The sequence below is a fragment of the Podarcis raffonei genome, chromosome 13, assembly GCF_027172205.1.
Source record: "Podarcis raffonei isolate rPodRaf1 chromosome 13, rPodRaf1.pri, whole genome shotgun sequence".
Classification (NCBI taxonomy): domain Eukaryota; kingdom Metazoa; phylum Chordata; class Lepidosauria; order Squamata; family Lacertidae; genus Podarcis; species Podarcis raffonei.
Window position 1 is genome coordinate 18,731,711 of NC_070614.1, and position 17,393 is coordinate 18,749,103.

General features: G+C 42.9%; 1 protein-coding gene across 1 annotated transcript in view; it reads right to left on the reverse strand.

Moving 5' to 3' along the window:
- The window catches only part of IRF3 (interferon regulatory factor 3), a 336,177-nt gene that overhangs the window by 184,864 nt on the left and 133,920 nt on the right, over window positions 1-17,393 (reverse strand). The gene's annotated exons all lie outside the window — the stretch shown is intronic.

A 17,393-nucleotide genomic window follows, 5' to 3' on the forward strand; every position in this document is an offset into this window, starting at 1 on the left:
TGATCTAGAGGATGGGAATTTCAAAAGTCTTTATAAGGTCTTGCACACCTTGGTTCTGGGTCCTCCTCCTCTCCTGCGTGTGAGGGAGCACCCTGTTGCAACAGATCAATAAAGATCAAGCTTACTAGCTGCTTTGCTTCTCAATATTCTCTGGTTGGCCTCTGTTATTTTCTCCTACCAATAGGGAACCTATGTAAGGACTCTAAATGGGCTCTTGGACACCCCATAAGGGAAAAGGGCATATTTTTATTTACTACAGATGGCGACCACGAAGGGACTTTTGGTTACCCGGATTCTGGAGGCGGGGAAGGACTGGTTATCCAGCGCGCACCAGGCAGTTTGCCAGGAGGAATGACCAGTCCTCCATCGATTCCAGGGTCTGGAAATAACTGGAGGTTCAGCGGGGCTAACCAGAGGAAGCAACGCTTGATCAGGCCGGCCTTAAACAACCAGTCAAGAGATCGCGGGATCACCAGGAACAGCGCATGCGGAAGTGAGTATTAAGTAGGAAACACGGGTAGTGGGTTGGGTTCTCTAAACCACAGCAACCAAAATTAACTCTTCCTTTTCCCTTCAAATCTATACTTTCTACTTTTTCCCTCATCTAACCCTTGAAAAAATTGCCTTCTCCTCCTTTCTGTAACCCTTCGGAGTATGCCCAGGGAAACTTCTTTCATTTCCCTTCTACAGTCTATATGCCGACCTATTCCTTCGGAGTTTTGCCCAGAAAAGGTTGTGCTTTTTCTTCTGTACTGAAAACTATAACTCCCAGGTGCAGCCGCACCTCTGCCATGGCGATCTTTGTTAGAGATGACCTGTGAGCAGAGAAAGCAAGGGCACCTGATTCCTTTCCTTCTTTGTCATTTCTGAGTCCCAATCTGGCACTGCGCTACGCAAGCATCCAGTAGGGAACTCTCAGGTTAGATTGTAAGAGGCAGGAGGTTGCTGTGGGCTCCCTGGCTGAGAAATGACCATAGGGGGGGTTTGAGATCGCTGACTGCACTGTTAGCTTAGTAGCCAGGAAAGGCCAACAGCTGTACCAGCCTAGTAAGTCAGGCCAGACGAACGGCGGTGTGTCACAGTACTAATTCTCGGAGTTGTCCAAATTGAGTCTACTGTGGGTTATTTATTGTGTTTCCTGAAAAGTGGGGATAAAACCCCGACTGCAGTATAAAAGTAAAAGCTAGCGCTATTAAAATTCTTAAAATGGGTGCACCTCAATCAAAAGAAATGAACCCGCAGACTCCTGATGGGAAAGAAGCCCAGTTGGCGCTTATTTCCGGCCTGGACTCTGACAGTCCCCTTCAATTTGTGTTTAAGAAACGTTTTTCCTGTGTTTAAATTGTACTTAGGTAACATCCAGCAGCTGCTTATCTTAAATGTGCCATCTAAAATAAAAATGCAAGCTTGCTCCAAAATTTTAAATCTAAGAAAGCCATGTTGGGCCTTATCAATCTTAAACAAGACAAAATTGAGAATGAAGTGTGCAAATGTTTGTTATTTGAGAGAGGCTCTAAAAGAGAGTTTCCCTCCCAAGTGGTAAAATCCTGTATATGTGCTACTTGTGTTCTGAAAGGAGAATTACCCCACCTCCTTCCTCTAGTTTAAGTGAGGAGGGTGAATTTAAGTCTAATGGCAAATGATGTTTGGTTGTAACTTTTGAGTTTGTGAGTACACCCGTGTTCCAGTCTATTTTGGAATGTGAAGTTAAACTAATGTTTCTGCTGCAAAAGTCTAGTTGAGCACAATTGCTGTCTCAAGCTAAAATGCAGTCTCTGTATTTCATTAAGCATATGACTGACAATATGGTGTTCCTTCTAACCTTCTAAGAAAAATATCTGAGTCCAGTTTTAACTTTGATTTGGTTGGACAGAAGAGTTATTGTAAGGCTCCTGATATCAGTCTCTATAAGACTTCCTGGCCTCTTTTCTTAGAAAATGCCCCCCCCCCCCGTTTCATTCTGTCTCTTTCAGGGTTTTTTTCTTCTTACTTCTGTGCCAGGTAAATTTACTCCTGAGTAAGCTTCCCTTAAAGGAAACTGCAAGTGGGGGCATAGATTAGGTTTTACTATTCCTCTGCAAGTTCAGGAAAAATTGAGGAAAAATTGTTCACTTGTGTATTCCTTTTAAATCAAATCTATGGCTGTTTTAACTATACTTACAAGTCTAAGGAAGAAACTCACTCAAACTAGCTTCAAGATCTGCTAAAAGGGTTCTGTATAAAGTTGGGTACTTTTATTTTCCTCTTCATTAGTACATGATAGGCGCATGGCTTGTGGTCTCTTCCCCAGTTGTGTCTGTGTACATAAGTATGTATGTGTTTCTGGTAGTACAAATCTTGCTATGAACCCTGTATTTTAGGGTTGGACTAGATGATCCCAGGTCCCTTTCAACTTTCCCAATTTGTGGCTGATGAGTTGAAATTCAGCCCAGATTTGCTCTTTGTTCTTAAAGGTGAGAGGTGAAAGCCGTGATGTTTTGAAGCAGAACTGGTGATATCAGGCATTTGAGTGATTACAGTGTTTATCATTTTGTCTATTATTTACAAAAATCAGACTTAAAAGTCTACTCAAAGCTTAAGCACATACAATTCATATAATTAAGTAGAATGAGCCTTGACATATAATTGAGTAGCCTTAACCATCCTGTAAATAAAGGGCAGGAAAATTTTGTCTGCAAATGGTAAGGCTGAAATGACTGAGAATGTTAAAAATCTTATGAATTCTGACTCTCTGGCCATTTTCCCCATATATAAGGGCGTGGCAGATTGTTCCGCGAATGGCCAGAGGGATATTAGCCCTTTCCTGTACATAAAGGAAGCAGTCCCTTTGCTTGGGCTGCAATTGTTAGTTTTGGTTGGTGAATACTTGAATTGCTGAGTTTCTCTTTTTTGTTTTAAAATCTAACCCTATTTTTAAAATCTACTCCTTACCCTGCCCTTTCCTTATTCAAATTCTAATTTTGCCAAAAGATGCAACATTTTCAATAGTATAAAAGGTTTGCTGAGACATGAACTCTGCACATGCACAGAGGCTAGATCAGCTAAAAAAAAGAGAGGAAGGAGGGGGAAAAGGAGGGGGGAGAGGAGGTTTGGAGAGCAGTGTGCTGCAAGGAGGAACCTATCCAAATTTCCTTATGTAAAACTTGGAACCATTGAGGGAAATCACCCTTAATGTGTCCTTTGCTCCAGGGACAAAATGGACCATCAAAAGTAAAGAGGTTGTCAAGTTTCAAATCTAACATGCCAAATTCTTTTCACAGGTAAATATCAAAGCACTCCCACTGTGAGTTCCTCTCTTGAGTAGAATGTCTCCCCAATGGGATTTAAATTTTATAACAGTTTTTTGTGTGTATGTGTGTGTATGCCTATGCATTTTAGGAACAGCATTTCCTGACAGACTTCTCACATGAAATAATTTTCCCTTTTAACAGGATATGTATGAAATAATTTTCCCTTTTAACAGGATATGTGAACCCCAGTAACAAAGTGTTTGTCCCTTCTTTTCTCCCACAGCACAAATGATAATGAGGGGATGCAAACAGTGATTTAAATACTCTATAAAAAGTAATTGCATTTGTATTTCTTTTCGTCTTTCTTCCCTTAAAGCCAAACAGTCACTTTCTTTCTGTTCAGCAAAACAAGTCTGAATCCCTGCTATATTAGTTTATTTCCCTCTATCTCTTTGTGGCTTTGACACTTTTTTAGGTTACAAATAATCTGTTCATTTATTAATCAGTTTTTCATTGGGTTGTTAGAATGCCAAAACAGGTTACTTCAGGTTTCTTAAAAATTGTGTGTCTTAGCATTTATTTTTGGTTCCTCATAGGTCATTGTGTGTGTGTGTGTGTGTGTGTGTGTGTTTTACTTTGGGGACATGTCCATCACATGTTGAAAGTCATTTTCATCAAGTTCTACTTATCAGATAGCACATGCTGAATTTGAAGCCTTTTTCCATTGTTTTCCCATTTTTTTTAGTCCAGTAGTAATCTGTGTGGTTCTGATAATATCTTTGTATTATTTAATAATAATTCTTTTCTGAATCTGATGTCTTTGTGTCAAGTCAGTTTTCATCTGAATGCTAATCTAATTTTTTTGCTTTCTTTTTATTTTTTTTAAACTTTCTTGTATTTTTTTTACAGTTCTCTTTCTCTAAACGTGGAGTAATTTTATTAATATGGAGAAAAAACTAAACGAAGGAAAGCAAACAAACTTAGCAGATAGTAACAGTAATTATATGGAAATGTGATAATAATATTAAAATGAGTAAAATGCTTAACATGCTAAGATTTTATTATTTGCAGCTAATAACTCAAGGAGATTTTCTTGGGGAGGGGGCTTTTGCTCCTTCCTTTTTCTAACTCTTTTAAGTCCCCCAAAAACCCTGCCCCCTTACAGGATATCACTTCTACAGATGTGCGATGATGAAAAAGCAGCAACAACCCCTCAACTCAGTTCTTCACCATCACAAGACCTGCAACAACAGACACCAGAGTTTTCAAAGTGCCCACAGCTATCTCTTTCAAAGGATACAGACTGACGGGGGAGTGGGGCTGACAAAGGGGGGAGGAGATGAATTGCAAGGACATTTTCTCACTTTTGAGATACATACGTAAAAGATCACAATTGTCTCAAGATATGTAACTGATATTTAATTAGTTTGTTGTGTATTATGTGTTATTATGTAGGAATGCTGAAATGTGTCTGATAGTGTGTTACCCCCACAAAGGGGGGACAAAATTTCTGTGTGTAATTGTTTCTGTATAATGTAGGGTGCATAACTATGAACAACAGAAGGGTTTGGCTTACACCCCAAGTTTTTTCCATGGAGGATTCTCCTATATTACATGCTTTCCGATAGAGCAGGCTATATTTAGATTAAGTCAACTGATGATCATATTTGCTTGTCCCGCCTGGCACTCTGCAGTGTGCCCATTCATTTATTTATTTTAATTTTGTCACAAAAAATATTTTTTTTAATTATTCAAAGGACACAAATAGTGATTTGTTTTTCTATACACGAAGTTCCCAGAAAGAAATTACTTTTTTACTATTTCTTTCTCTCTTTGCAGTCACTTTCTTTCTGTTCCAGAAAACTATTCTGAATCTCTTCTATGACTTCTGTATCTCTTGCAGATTCAGTACTGTCTTTAAGTAGCAATTGTTCTGTATTTATTTATTAATCTTGGATTTCCCGTACAGCCGTGAAATTAATCTAACCACAACCAAGTATTATTCTTGGAACCATATTTTATCAGGTAGTTTTGAAACAACACTCTTTATTATTATTTGGGATGTTTTGATTAGAATGCCAAATGTAAATGGGTGTAGATCATGTCTCAAATTTTATTTATTTGAGGACATGTCCACCATACGTGGAATAAGGTTCCTTCATTTTGTTTATATCTCCAACACATTATTTATTTTATTTTATTTTGCTAACATCTGCATATCATTTTCATACTTTCCCCCCCAGATTGCACACAGTGAATCTTAAGGTTTTTCCCCATAATTGCTCTCATTTTTTCATCTCAATTGGACAACCAAATTGTGTGCTTGCTCTTCTCTACCGAATTTTGATTTTACCAAGGAGAAGCTTCAAGATCCATGAAAGCCCAGATAACAAGAAAAGTGTATATGCCTTGATTTAGCAGGAATGATCCCTTATAGAGTTAAATTGACTTATTTGGACAAGTGCCCTTTTTAAGAATGGTTTTCTTTTAACAGTTTGTTTTGATAAGTTGAGAACCATGGGCATATATAAAGTATAATTGGACTCAGTTTGAATTGGGCAAGTGTATCCAGGCTGCAATTAGCTTTTTGGTCCTTTAAGTGCAAGTGAGCAACTTCCCATGAGTGCAAGACCACAGCCTATAATAAAATCCCATAGAAAGGCCAAGGCAAAGAAATCTCTCTCATGAGATGTCCAAACCTGTGCCAGCTATGGTGAATGCCAGGCGACATGGTTAAATGAAAGCCCCGAGGGGATTCAACAGGATGTGTTGCTGTAGCACTATGCCAGTGTGAGACCACAGAAGAGCTAGCTTGACACCTGAGAAACACACAAAAATGGCGAAGGACAAAACACCAACTGCATTTTTCGGTCATTACTGGACCTTCCTGCTAAGTGTAAAGCATGGAACACTATTGAGTAAATGGTCTCTCCCAAAGATCTAGAATGCCACAAGTAATTTAGTAACAAAATGCAACATATGTTATTTTTATATGATATATTTACACAAAGGCATCCATTTACAACATATGATGTTATTATTTGTGGGGCAAAAATTTTTAAGAAAAATTCTAGCCCCAAAGGGGGGATAATGTGATAGGAATTTTATGGTCTTAGATATATGGCAATGTTCATAACCGCACATACATAGTCAACACAGGAAGGCCAACCTGGAACCATTTTGATTCCTAAACTGACCAAATGTTTTCTCTGCAAGGTCAAACTGGATAAGTCTCCCCATTGTCTCTTTCCTCACAAATCCTGTCTTAAGGACACATTTAAGATATGAATAAGGTGTGAGCCTGTGACCTGGCCCAGGAAATAAGTATTTTACCACTACAAAAGAATGGCCAGGCTCCCCAGGCAATCCAATCAAGTAACTTGCCAGACAGGAGATAAACTGTGACAGGAGAAAAACAACATTTAAATTACATTTAAATTTCTGTGATGTAGGTGGGATGTATCTGAGGGGTGGTCTTAGGTTACACCCCTTCTGTGATGTATGTGTAATGTTTCTGGGGGTGGTCTTGATCTAGAAGATGGGAATTTCAAAAGTCTTTATAAGGTCTTGCACACCTTGGTTCTGGGTCCTCCTCCTCTCCTGCGTGTGAGGGAGCACCCTGTTGCAACAGATCAATAAAGATCAAGCTTACTAGCTGCTTTGCTTCTCAATATTCTCTGGTTGGCCTCTGTTATTTTCTCCTACCAATAGGGAACCTATGTAAGGACTCTAAATGGGCTCTTGGACACCCCATAAGGGAAAAGGGCATATTTTTATTTACTACAGTAGATTCAGGCAAAAGCACTCCAGGGGTATGTGGAGAGGGACCAGTGAGATGTGTGGCCTAGGAAGTTGGGAGGTGGCTTGGGGAAGAGTCTTGAAGATTGGAAAGCCTGGGGGGTTACACTGGGTCTGAGGCTCCCTTATCCATAGGGCTCCCCTTCCCCCCAGCACTTCTCAGGTGGGCACCATTGCCATTATAAGAGAACAAGGGAGGCGTTCATCGTAAGTTCCAGCACCTCTTTGTCTAGAAAAACAGCACTGCTCTCTTCTGTGATGTCTATGACTGCAATACTAACAGATATGAATACAAACCTATGTGGGAAGAAGTCCTACTGAACCTGGTGGAACCTACTTATGACTTGATTGTGCACTAGACGATGAACGTTGCGATCTGCCATTCATGAGTTGCAACTGATGAGGTACATTTTTAACCGTCAAATACGATAATATGTTTTAGGAGCATTACGATGTTTTAAGTATATGATCTTTTTTCGCTTTTAAATCATGGGATCTTCTAAAATCCAAGTGAAAAGCTGTTGTTACTGTTACTTATCTACACGCAAAATCCTAGTCTATTGCTTTCCCTCTACTCCTCACACAGCCACCTACTGGCAGTCCTATGCCCTGGGCATACCCCATTTAATGCAGCGGTTCTTATGTTGTTGTGGTGGTTTAGTCGTTTCAGGGCCCTCTTAAGCATATCTGGCGCCATGGTGCAAAGCTCCTTCCGGTTCCCCCCCCCCATTTCTCTCTTTTTTATATAATATTTTTTATTATTTTTAGCATACAAAATTTTTTAAGACATACCACACAAATTATTATACATATGTCCTTGTTTGGACTTCCTTCAGCATCTCTGTTAGCCTTCCGTCTAGATTATTTCTCCTGCAATTCTTAACTTAATATTGCCTTTACCTTTTCTAACAATTCATTTCTCCCTTTCCATTTTTACAATATTTCTTAAATTACTCCTCACAGAACTTTTTGTAGTCCTACAAACGTAATCTGATCATCACAAATACTTTTCAAATACTCAGTAAATTTAGTCCAGTCTTCGGTAAACCTCTGGTCCTTCCGGTCTCGGATCCTTCCTGTTAATTTGTCTAATTCTGCGTAGTCCATCAATTTCAACCTCCATTCTTCTAATGTTTGTAGTTCTTCTTGCTTCCATTTTTGGGCCAATAATATTCTTGCTGCTGTAACTGCATATAAAAACAACTTACAATCTTTCCTGTTTATATCATTTCCAACAATACCTGAAAGGAATGCTTCCGGTTTTTTAATAAAAGTATATTTCAACATTTTTTTCAATTCATTATATATCATCTCCCAGAAGCATTTCACCTTTTTACATTCCCACCACATGTGATAAAATAATCCTTTTTCTTTACATTTCCAACATTTATTACTGACTTTATACATTTTTACTAACTTAACTGGTGTGATGTACCATCTATACATCATCTTCATCATGTTTTCTTTTAATGCATTACGTGCAGTAAGTCCTAAACCTTCTTTCCATAATTTGACCCAATCACTTAACTGAATATTATATCCTAAGTCTTTTGCCCAATGAATCATAACTGATTTTACCTCCTCATCTTTCAAGTGCCATTCAAGCAGTAATTTATACATTTTTGACAGAATTTTAAAATCATTACTCAATATTTCTTGTTGAAACCTCGATTCTTTTTCGCAGAAACCATTTTCTTTGATATCTTGTTTAAACACTTCATTCACCTGATAATAATGTAACCAATCATTAACATGCTCTTTCACTTCTTCGTATGGTTTCAATTTCCATTTTCCTCCTTCTTTAATCCCCCCCCCCCATTTCTCAGAGTTTTTTAGGGAGGATGGCGGAGCTGGAGGAGGCAGATAGCAGCTGGAGGGCGGCTCCTCCGGGGGGAAGTGGTGGAGGCTGGACGCGGCGCCTCATGGGTCAGCTGGCCACAGCAGATGGAGGCTCCAGGCGCGGCGCTGCTTTGGCGCAGCATGGCGGAGGCGGGCAAGGGCAGCGAGCTGATGCCGGGAGGCACTGCATCCGGCCTCCGCCTCTTCCCTGGCACCCTCCAGAACTTGGCACTCTGGCACCCCGCGCCACTAGCCTCTATGGGTAAGACGCCCCTGAGTCATTTAGCCGTGTCCGACTCTTCGTGACCCCATGGACCAGAGCACGCCAGGCACTCCTGTCTTCCACTGCCTCCCGTTATAGTACTTCTAAATAAACATGCATAACATAGGGGGAAAATATTACTTGCTTAAGGCATTTGTGTATATTTACGATATAAGAAGTGCAACCTGATCAATGGAAGGTTGGTAATAAACCTTCAGTTGTATCTTTCCAAAGGAAACCAAACCTGATTAAGTGCTGTACAGTGGTACCTCGGGTTACATACGCTTCAGGTTAAAGACGCTTCAGGTTACAGACTCCGCTAACCCAGAAATCATGCTTCAGGTTAAGAACTTTGCTTCAGGATGAGAACAGAAATCGTGCTCTGGTGGCGCAGCGGCAGCAGGAGGCCCCATTAGCTAAAGTGGTGCTTCAGGTTAAGAACAGTTTCAGGTTAAGAATGGACCTCCAGAACGAATTAAGTTATTAACCCGAGGTACCACTGTACTCCTGAAACTTAGTCCTGCTTAGAGAAGTGGGACACCTTTAACAATATAAAGGGGGGGCAGGGACAGGGGCAGAATGGTGTTGATGAAAGAAAGAAGAATGGCAGAAACAAAGTTACCCTTAGTCTAATTTATGCCTCTGTGCTGAGCTTCCATTGTGCAGCTAAACAGAGAGGTGTGTGCATACATGGTTTTGTTGTGTGTTTTTAAATCGATTTTGCTTCACTTTAAACATGGATTAGGGATGCCTGTGAGTGTGAAGGGGTGGAACTGTGGAAGAAAAGCATTAAAAGAACTTGGAATCTGGATGGGGGGGCAGGGAGGGGCAGATGCCGCTCCCTGTGCCCCCTTAAATCAACGAAAATCAATAAAAATACTGTACATAGCTAAGGTTCTTCCCCCCCACCCCAACAAAAGGCCTTCCCCGCCGCAACAAAAATCCTAGCTTCGCCCATGACCCAGAGTATCAAATATCATTCCTTATATGTGTGAATGAGCCATTACAGAACTGTCATATCATTATATGTTGCCTTAAAACACAATTCAGTGGAATCAGCTGACACATTCTGCTGCAAGTCCTCATCAGGTGGTAGTTAATAGTCAGAGATAACCGAGGTCGAGTGATGCACACAATTGTCTGAAACAGCCCTAAGTGTTATCTAATTTCAAAAATCAAACCTTGGCAGGTAGTTGCTATTCAAAAACACAGACAAAATACATTCTACTTATGTCTCAGCTCATGTTCTTGGCACTACAGACCTCAAGAGATTCTTGAACACTGAAAGCCTATAAGGAAGGACAATCTATTCCTATGGCTCACTGCCCCCCCTCCCCGGGCTAAAAAACCCCGGCTGATTGATTGAGCAATCAAAACTGGAAAGTGCTAGCGTTTCTAGACAAACAACTGTCACAGAAACACTATACACATCAGTAATACAGAAAAGCCACAAGCTGGATCCCTGCCAAAAATAAGATTTCTCTCCACAGTGAAATACGTATGCAGAATTAAGATCAGTGTACAGGTGTAATCGACACCAGCTTGCTGGCGGAATACAGCTACCGGATTGTGAGTGATCTCTCCACCCAGACAATTAGAACAGCTGACAGTGTAGATTGTTTTGATCGTTTGATCTGTGCCTCCCCATAACTGGCTGACACGAATGTTTGGCGGGAACATGGAGATTCACAGCACGATGAGATCTGATTTGCTTAGGCAGCAATCTGAGATGCTTTGGTTAAGGATGAGTAAATCTGTCCATTTCGGTTCTTCACTTTTCCAATCTTAAATTCAGTTCTTCACATTTCCACATTAGTTTGTGATTTATTGATGTTTGTTTAAAGTTCTTGTGAAAATTCATCAGCATTTTAATGCTGATCCTAAAATACACAGTTTTGTATGCAGTTTTCCCTAACAAGCACATTTTTGCAAAGTCATTTCCCCTACTGTAATGTATTTGTGTGTGTAATTTTCACTAATATATGCATTTTTATGCACAGTAGGTGCATTTTTATGCCCTAGTAGGTGCAAGAATGAGGGACGCGGGTGGTGCTGTGGGTTAAACCGCAGAGTCTAGGGCTTGCCGATCAGGAGGTCGGCGGTTCGAATCCCCCCGACAGGGTGAGCTCCCGTTGCTTGGTCCCTGCTCCTGCCAACCTAGCAGTTCAAAAGCACGTCAAAGTGCAAGTAGATAAATAGGTACTGCTCCGGCGGGAAGGTAAATGGCGTGCACTGTTCTGGTTCGCCAGAAGCAGCTTAGTCATGCTGGCCACATGACCCGGAAGCTGTACACCGGCTCCCTCGGCCAATAAAGCGAGATGAGCACCGCAACCCCAGAGTCATCCGTGACTGGACCTAATGGTCAGGGGTCCCTTTACCCTTTACCTATGTGCAAGAATAGTTCAAAGTGGTGGATTTATACTGGACCATCCACATATCATTCTGTTTTCCGAGTTGTTCCGTTATTCTACTCCATTGCTACTGCACCAAACTTTTAAAGTATGATCTTACCACTTGAAACAATCTTGGCTACCCCAAAAGAACCCTGGGAAATGTAGTGTTTTTAGGGTTCTTCTAGGGTCTTAGCGCACCAAAGGAAGATGAGCAAAGCGAACCCAGAACCTCATCAAATATCTTTATTGGGGGCTGAAAGGTAAAATGGAAAGTGGGAGGGCTAAGTCAGGACTCTATTCCCTGCGTCATGGTACCTGCCTCTATGACACCAAAGTCAGATGTGGGGCAGGCTGGGGGGAATAAACCACAGCAAACATAAAGCTCAGCGATGTGAAAACCCTTGGTGAGAAGTGGAGCTCCCAGCCTTGCTTGGTAAATAGACCGTACAGGAAACTGAAGAGCAATATTTGGTTTCAGCGACACAAACATGAGGAAGTGGAACTCATAATAGGTCAGGTTATGACCGTAACAGCTGTCTTGCTGAAAAGGGGTGAAACCGTGAGCAAAAGGGTAGGAAAAAAAGCATGTCATCACAGCAGGGAAGGGGCTTTTTCAAGTGTTTTGACCACATGCTTCTCCTACTCATAATGCAGTACTTTTAGCTTCAGTATCCAACTCGGCATCACCATAATTAACACATTCCGCCCCCCCCCAATTGTTTTAGGTGTATGTCCTCAGCTTGTCGGGGATGCGGGTGGCACTGTGGGTTAAACCCCAGAGCCTAGAACTTGCCGATCAGAAGGTCGGTGGTTCGAATCCCTGCAACGGGGTGAGCTCCCGTTTCTCGGTCCCTGCTCCTGCCAACCTAGCAGTTCGAAAGCACGTCAAAGTGCAAATAGATAAATAGGTACCGCTCCGGCGGGAAGGTAAACGGTGTTTCCGTGCGCTGCTCTGGTTCCCCAGAAGCGGCTTAGTCATGCTGGCCACATGATCCAGAAACTGTATGCTGGCTCCCTCAGCCAATAAAGCGAGATGAGCGCCACAACCACAGAGTTGGCCACGACTGGACCTAATGGTCAGGGGTCCCTTTACCTTTACCTTTTACCTCAGCTTGTCAGTAATATGACTGTTGTATGCAACCCCAGTCTCCGAGCAGTGAGAGACTCCAGGGTTTCCTGTGCTTACCCAGGGTTCCTGTTTCCTTGGAATGAAGGTCAGTGAAAACGGTGGTATCTTTAGGATATATTGTTCTGAGTGTAGGATAGAGGGGCTCATAGCAGGAACACCCAAATAGGTCTCGTACCTTGGGAGTCAAACGGAATCCGTTCCAGAAGTTCATTCGACTTCCAAAATGTTCGGAAGCTCCTGCAGCCAATCGGAAGCCACTTCGGACATTCGGGTTCCAAAGAACGTTCGCAAACTGGAACACTCAGTGGTTTGCGGCGTTTGGGAGCCAAAACGTTCGGCTCACAAGGTGTTTGTCAACCAAGGTACGGCTGTACACAATAAAAGGGATATGTGGAGAAGGCCAAGGATCTCAGGCAAGGGAGGGAGAAGCCCCAAACAGCATACGCTGAACATTGCACTGCTTCCTTCATTTCAGCTCTCTTAAAAGATCCCCACACAGACTTTGGATGTGATATATTATCAGCCTTAAGACCAACCATGCCACTGATGGATCCTCGTAGAAAACGGACTGTATGTGTACAACTGCTTGTGTGGCTTAGCTGTGCCTTTGCTTCAGGAAACCGGCCTCGAACAAAGAGAAAAATGGGAGGCCAGCCAGCTCACTTCACACCTAACCTGTTTCTAAAGCCTCAGAACTTGTGCTGTATTAAACAAAGATGCCTTCACTTCCGAGTAAAGCGACGATTTCTATTATACCGTGAGGGCTGTGTATGCGTAGGCTCTCTCTGTAGAAGTGGCTAGACAAATTTACAAAGCAACACTCACACAGGAATTCTGGCAATGGAATCTTTAGACTCCTCCTACGACCTGCTCTCTCTCCCCCCCCCCCGCTTTACCTGTCTCTCCTCTGACCATGTGACCTTTGGACCCACCCACATTCACCTGGAGCTCTCCGGCAGCTCCTGATTCTCTCCAGGAGACCTCAGCTTTGTTCCGGAGAGTTTTTCCTTTGCACTGGACTGCCATGGACTGAGGCTATATGTCATTTCTTCCCTTCCCTTCTAACCGTTGACATTGGGGTCGTCTTGCAGCTATTCCTGCCTGACTTTCTACTGCGGGAGAGCAGAACCAGGGGCTCTTTGGGAACGACCAGGTGCTTCCATCCAGGTCATCGGCGTACCTATTTTCCACCTGCGATTTCCACACAGGTGAGTTGGCAGCACGCAGACAGCTTGGAAACCAAGCTGGCTTAAAAAAGGAAAGGGAAAAAGCATGCTTTGCCTTCCAAACGGGTTGTGATTTGTTTTGGTTTTTGTTCTGTGCCTCTATGGTCCAAGGAATTGCTATGTCTTCCTGGACCTGGACCTGAAACAGGAAAAAGAACTTTTAGAGAGTTTTCTCATTTCTGTAGCTCTTTTGATCAGAAGCCGGGGGTTCAATGCTTAGAGCTAGACAAAGGTAAATTCAGCATCAGCCTATAATAATGATTGTATGAAGACTCCATACAAATTACTCCAGACTTGAAAGAATCATCAGAGTGCTTCAATAAACAGGATGCTGAATCTTTTTAGTCTTGTGGTGCTCCGACACAGGGTTTCTCAAACTTTGGTCCCCAGCTGCTTCTGGACTACAATTCCTATCGTCCCTGACCACTGGTCCTACTAGCTAGGGGTGATGGGAGTTGTAGTCCAAAAAGAGTTGGAGACCCAAGTTTGGGAAACTCTGCTCTAACAGCACAATACTGCATGTCTAATCAGATGTGAGCCCCATTGTTTTCAAAGGAGCATACAGTACTTCCAGAAATATGTGCATGGGACTGCAGTCTAACTTGGATTGTCTGAAAGGAAGTTATAGTCTCCCTGGGGCAGTGTCTATCAGGGCTGCTTACCTGTGGCTTTCCAGGCACTTTTTGCAACTCCCATCAACCCCACCTAGGCTCCAATAGTCAGGGAGGGCAGGAGGTCACAGGTCAGCCATCCCTACTTGGGATTATATTCTCTATGGTCACACATCTATACCATACCTTTAAAGCACTCTTATACCATTTTAACATTCATGAATCCTGGGAACTGTAGTTTGTTGAGGATGCTGGGAATTGTAGCACTGTGATGATTAAGCCCAGCATCTTTTGGGGGAGATGCCATGACTGTGAAAGTGGTATAAATGCGCTTTAAATGTGTAGTGTGGATGTGATCCTAGTAGTTATTAATCTAAGGTAAAGGGAACCCTGACCATTAGGTCCAGTCGTGACCGACTCTGGGGTTGCGGCGCTTTATTGGCCGAAGGAGCCGGCGTTTGTCCGCAGACAGCTTCTGGGTCATGTGGCCAGCATGACTAAGCCGCTTCTGGCGAACCAGAGCAGCGCACGGAAACGCCATTTACCTTCCCGCTGGAGCAGTACCTATTTATCTACTTGCACTTTGACGTGCTTTCAAACTGCTAGGTTGGCAGGAGCAGGGACCGAGCAACAGGAGCTCACCCCGTCGCGGCAATTTGAACCACCGACCTTCTGATCGGCAAGTCCTAAGCTCTGTGGTTTAACCCACAGCGCCACCCGCGTCCCTATTATTATTAATCCCGTTATTAATCTACGTCGCTGTTTATTGGAGTAGAAACTCTCTAACCTAGAGGACTCATCCTCACAGCCCCACAGATTTTTTTTTAAATGGTAAAAGTTGGCAACCTGAGCAATATAGGAATGATAATAATACTCGCCTGCCTTACAGGGTTGTTGTCAGGATTAGGAGATGATGTTATGTGAAGCGCTCTGAAAAGACTATATGATTGTTAAGTATTATTCTACACGTGGCCCCTTAGCAAACATCCCCTAAACCTACAGCTCAGAAATTTATTAACAGGAACGTTATTTGCTGATGCTCGATTCTGTCTGACGCAAACCATTGGGACTATATCCTTGGGCAGCAAGGGGAAGCAGCTGGTTTTCTTTCACTTTTGATTATGCTGCAAATAATTTCTAAAAATCCTAAGCACTCTTGTTTGCAAATAACTTCTGAAATCCTAAGCACTCTTGTTTGGAGGCAAGTCCGGGGTCAGTCCCTTCCTAAAGGCTTCCCAAGCCATCATTAGGGCAGTAATTATTTTTAAAGACTTAAAAAACAAAGCTGTGTGCAGTCTGATAATTACTTTACAACACTTATCTGTGACTTTGCAAAGGATCCTGGGAGGACACGCCTCTTGGATCGTGCAGAGCCTGGCACGACAGAGAGTGCCTTTCTGCCAGCCCGGAGGAGCAAGCCTTGCAGGGCGCAGTGGGGTGACCTTTGGAGGAAATATGCACAAGTTCAGGCTGCGAATGATTAACTTGCTTGATAAATGTAGGGGCAGAAAGCCAAGTTCGTGCTGGTGGATTTCTGAAAATGGCTGAGTAACAGCTCTGCCCTGTTCCCTTAAGGGTTTCTCTTTAAGAATGGGCACGCAGGAGAGTGGCAATAGGGTTGTTGTTTTGTTACACACTCTGGTTTCGGATTCCTCCTAAGGAGCGTACCGTATTTTTCGCCTTATAGGACGCACTTTTTCCCCTCCGAAAATGAAGGGGAAATGTGTGTGCGTCTATGGGGCGAATGCAGGCTTTCGCTGAAGCCTGGAGAACGAGAGGGGTCGGGGCGCACTGACCCCTCTCGCTCTCCAGGCTTCAGGAAGCTATCCGCAAGCCGCGGGAGGGCTGCGCGAAGTCACGCAGCTCTCCCACGGCTTGGGGAGAGGTGCCTGCACCCGAAATTTTTTTCTTTATTTCCCCCCCAAAAAACTAGGTGCGTCCTATGGGGCGAAAAATACAGTAATTACCACGCCTCCTGTGTTGTCTTGCTGGTCAGTTCCACTGACCACTCTTTGTCAAAGTAGACAGTACCCAAGGCCAGATATTCTGGTACCAGAGGTAGAAAAACCCCACTTCCCCTCCCTCACTCCCCAGCAGTAAAAACAACAATAATGAATCAATTTACTAACAGCTTGCTGCCTTTCCATGACACCCCGAAATCAGCTGCCTGAGGCAGTTGCTTCGCCCTGCCTAATTGCTGGAGTGACTCTGTCTCTCCAGCTTTCTTGTTATATTGGGCTCTTATCAAGTTCCCAGCAGTTGTCCCCATGTTATCATGCAGTAGAGCAGCAACTGTTTTCTCTGTGGGGAGGAACCAGTTGTATAATACCAGCAGTGTGTTGTGTCTAATGCCTGTGTTGTTGTTTTTTGTTAGGAAACCCCCATTTCCTTCCCAGAAATAGTATTTTGCAGAGTTTCCCATGAAGAGGGACCTCTGGGATTTGTAGCACCAGGAAGGGAATCAGGATCCCCTAACAACTCTTAGCACCCTTAACAAACTATAACTCCCATAATTATTTGCGGGAAGCCATAATTGTTTAAAGTGCTTTGAATTTATAGCGCTTTGAATTTATGTCAACGTGGCCTTATTTGAAGTTGTTGACTCCTCCGTCCATCTAAGGCTGCAAATCCTATGCACACAGACTTGGGAGCAAATTCTGTTCAACTCAGACTTTGGAGGAGTTACTTCTGAGTAAACAGAAGCAAGCAGGCATTGACATCATAGGGCTTCTGACTGAACGTGCTTAGGTTCACACTATAGTACAGGTTGTAAATGCCCTCAGAAGGAAAACCAGTGTGGTGCAGTGGTTCACGTCTTGGATTAGGACCTCGGAGACCCGAGTTCAAATCCCCACTCAGCCATGATGCTCATTGGGTGATCTTAGTTCAGTCGTCATCTCTCAGC